We start from the raw sequence: 4,136 nt of genomic DNA on the forward strand, positions 1-4,136 counted from the left end.
TCTCTGTCTTTCCTCCTCTCCATATATCTGACTTTCCAATAAAAATAAATAAATCTTTTTAAGAATTCTCTTGTTCAACGTGTATCCTAAAACTACTGTCAATCTGTCAAGTGCCTACAAAAAGTTGGGTACCTTTATAATTACATGTCTAAGTTGTGATGTTAATTTGAAAAATGGAGACCAGCACAGTGATCATACCTAGCTATTGTATAACAAGGATCTTGCCTGAGTCTTAGTTAAAGGTAGTTTTGAGGCAGCACTTCCAGGCTTCACTCCTGATGCAGTGCAGACTGGAGCTGAAACGTAAGTGCCTGGTGTAGAAACCTGCCCAGGTGTAACCACTGGTATGACTGGTAAACCAGTTGTTCCTAATGGCAAATTAGTAGATGGCAATGAAGTACTTGTAGTGCAACTAGTCAGTTTGCTTGATGCAACAGCAGTGGTTGGGATGGCCGGTGTGACTGTAGTCTACTACCAGTGATGTCTCCAGTGAGAGAGGCATGCTGAGCTCCAGATGAGCTGTGTTCACTGAAGAGAGACCGCAGTTTTTCTTCAAGAGTTTTTATGTCATCAATTCCAGGTTTGGGTTGTGTATCAGCATCAATTTCAGGGCAGTGAGTATGAGGCTGTTTGGGAAGCAAGGCTGGTTGAGGCTGACCATGAATTAGTGTCTGCTGCACAGCAGGCACATTAGCAACAGGTTGTATTAAGGGCGGAATGTTGGGTACTTGGGGTAATAAAGGTGCAGATGTAGGTCCTGCTGCTTAGGCGAGGACAGGGGTAGAAACTACAGCTGATGGAATGACCAAAGAATGCACTCCACCAGGCTGAGAAACAGAACTCAATGCTCCAGCTCCAGGAGAGGAAGAGGAAAATGGTGCAGAGAGAGATAAAGCCAATGCAGTTGTACTGCTATGAGATGTTTTATCAGGTGAGTGTGCACTCACCACCACCATTTCAGCTAGAGTAGGAGCAGAGGTACTGCTGCTGAGCTGAAGGGAAGGCTGTGACACTAAGCCAGGGAATACAGTGGTGGTAGGAGTGGATGTCAACGTGGCTATCCCAGCAGGACTGCCTGCTGCCTGCTGAGGTAGTACAGCTGGAGGCTTAGCACCCGGGCCAGAGGCACTGCCTACCGCAGAGGCTAAAGTCACTGGAATTGGTATAGGAGGCAAAGGGCCTGTACTGGAAACAGTGCCCCCAGAAGCAGGGGCCTGAACTGACTGGGATGTTGTCGCTATTGAGACAACTGCAGGTACTGTGATGTTTGAACCAACACTAGAAAGTACTGTTGACTCACACACAGCAGGGACAGGAATACCACTTGAGGTGATCAAACTTGTGCTAGTGGCAAAACCAACAACCCTTTTTCAGTGGGTGCTGTAACCTCAGACTGAATGACTGACGTAGAGATGTCATTGAGAGGGCTGCTTGTTGCTGGGCCTGATACTGAAGGTGTGGCTGCTACTGCGGTTGGGACTCCAGTGACGTTGCTCATGAAAGGAGGTCCTTTTGGAAATGATGGTCCTGTCTGACTGAAGTTTGGAGGTGCTGTACTTGGTCCTTCTGTCATCTGGGCATGTCTAAGTTGGGAGAAGGCCTGCTGTAGACTAAGAGATGAAGCAGAGTGCGACAAGTTCATTCCAGGGCCCTGAGACGTGCAGGCAGCAACTGCAAAGGGAAACAGAAATATGAGATGGGTGGGTTCCCACGATTGTCCTAAAAATTATTTTGTGATAAAAAATAGTGCCAACAAAGTTTATGAACTCTGCTAAGGAAATGACAGATTTTGAAAGAGCAAGGTCCAACAACAGTTTGAAGTCAGATGGGGTGCTACCTGAAAGCACACACAGCAGTTCTAAACGCAGAGAAAACAGTATCTACTACAGTTTGTATCAAGTATGCTCATTCTTATTGTCCTTTTCTGTCTATTTACCACATATTTCCCTTCCATGTGTATTTGTTGCTTATAAGCTCAATTTTCTACTTAAAAATAACACATCAGTGTCAACTGCTTGATGATCAAGCTTTCAACATAGTAAAGATGTGAAAGAATTTACATAAAGATAAAGGTAGAATGTGACCAGTGCCATAGCCTAGTGGCTAAAGTCCATACGTTGAATGTGCCAGATCCCATATGGGCACTGATTCTAATCTCAGTGGCCCCGCTTCCCATCCAGCTCACTACTTGTGGCCTGGGAAAGCAGTCAAGGATGGCCCAAAACCTGGGGACCCTGCACCCTTGTAGGACCCAGAGGTAGAATGAATCCTTACCCGTATCTAATATTTCACTGGTGAAAATTTTTGACTCTCGTAATCGACTGTCTGGAACAGGACTTACTATAAACTGTCTTCCAGCTGAATGAACAACTTGAGTTAAAGAGCTGGTAGGAACACCTAGTCAATAAAAGGCAGATTACTTTATCACCATGTTGTTATATATATTATTCACAACAAGGAGCTTCAATAATTTCATTATTGGCATACGTAACTCCCCAAGTCAAAGGTAAAAATAAACAAAAAGATTCACCAATTTGCTGCGGCAGAGAAGATGCAGGAATTGGGTGTTTAAACTCTCTTTCCGATTTCTACAACAAACAAAAGAATGAAATTCATGTTCAGCAACAATCTCAACAATCAGACAAAGCCAACTGCCAAACATGTGAAAACAATTAGCATCATGGTAGCATCTTATATGAAAAAAAGCTTCACTCTGAGAAGGAAAACTTACTTGAGAACTTGAAAAGCCGCAGTCCTCCTTTCCTTGAAGACTCTCCAATCCCTGGTCACCCTCTGGCTCCACACTAACATCCTCACTGAGCATCTCATCAACTTTCTCGATAATCTCTCGCACTTGATCCACAAATGACTCTCTTTCTACTGCAAAAATAAAGTTGTTGTTCACCTGTAAAGGAAATGTCATGTCAGTCTGAATAAGCTGATATTCCATAAAGTTTAAGTCATTATACTATCATGACCAAGACCTCGAGCCTATTTATATCAATTTTATTATTTGTGAAGAAGTAGCTCTTCCCTTCTGAACTTCAGTACTTAGACACATCCGAGACAAAAACGTCCCTGAACCATAAGTTGTGGATAAGGCAAACCCAGAAAGATAAATACTGAATAGTCTTCCTTAACTGTGGGAGCTAAAATTAAAAAAACAAAGCAGAAAAAAGCAGAAAGTAATTCTGTATCTGTCACTATTGCTGCAAATAGTTCTGTAAAACGGCATTGCATACTTCGGAAAACCACTGGTAAAGAATGTCATACTAGTGTAGTTTCAATGATCAGCAATCACTTTACAATGTACTGTGTATGTGTGAAATGCTCACTTTTCATTTAATTAGAGCTATTGCCTATGTTCCCACTAAACCAGGTCTTTTTGATTTTTTCACTTGTTAAACTTATTCTGTAAAGTATTAAGCCTTTTAATTGTGCTATATATTTAAAATGTTATCTCAAAAACTACAAAGAAAATGGAGAGGGAAGATAGAAGGAAATGATTGCAATATCATCATGTTCTTGGAAATATATCTACAAATCATAATAAATGTTTTAAAAACTAAAAATTAAACAAAACAAAACTTAACACATATCATGACTGAACAACTGAAAATGCTGACAGCATCTTAAACCCAGCAATTCTACTCCAACTGATTTATCCTAAGGATGAAGTGCACACAGATACACACAGGCCTTTACATCTGTAAAAGTAGATTTAAGCTTCACAAATTTATACTATAAATTATAGTACAGTCACACCATGCAATATCACTTGGTCATAATTTTAGCTCTGTTATTATCTACATGGGAATATTTCCCAGCTAATATCATATGGAAGAATGTATAGAAAAAAAAATTGCTTTCCACAGTGATGCAGTTTAAAACTAACTTAATTTTCTAATTTTTATTTTACTTATAATTATACTTCTATAAATTAATCCTCCTAAAGAGTTCTAAAACTGCTTGAGAATAAAAATTTGGTAAATACCAAAAAATCAAACAGAAATACATAATCGTGAAGATAAACACAGATGATAAAAGACTTCCTATTTGCCTAGAACAATAGAATAAGATTAAGTATAAAAGAAAAATTTGAAATGCAAACACATACCATAATTGTTGCTATCTCC

At 40.1% G+C, this 4,136-nt stretch overlaps 1 long non-coding RNA gene across 1 annotated transcript; it reads right to left on the reverse strand.

Annotated features, from left to right (window-relative positions):
• Positions 1 to 1,566: 1,566 nt before the first annotated feature.
• On the reverse strand, positions 1,567 to 2,771 carry LOC121163456. Its single transcript, XR_005884891.1, has 4 exons — positions 2,732 to 2,771; positions 2,531 to 2,588; positions 2,275 to 2,397; positions 1,567 to 1,671 (listed from the first exon to the last, which is right to left on the reverse strand). It is a non-coding gene; the product is annotated as an uncharacterized LOC121163456 (long non-coding RNA).
• Between the last annotated feature and the right edge of the window lie 1,365 nt (positions 2,772 to 4,136).

This window comes from Ochotona curzoniae, unplaced genomic scaffold (assembly GCF_017591425.1).
Source record: "Ochotona curzoniae isolate NIBS_2020 unplaced genomic scaffold, NIBS_Ocur_1.0 contig_623, whole genome shotgun sequence".
Taxonomy (NCBI): domain Eukaryota; kingdom Metazoa; phylum Chordata; class Mammalia; order Lagomorpha; family Ochotonidae; genus Ochotona; species Ochotona curzoniae.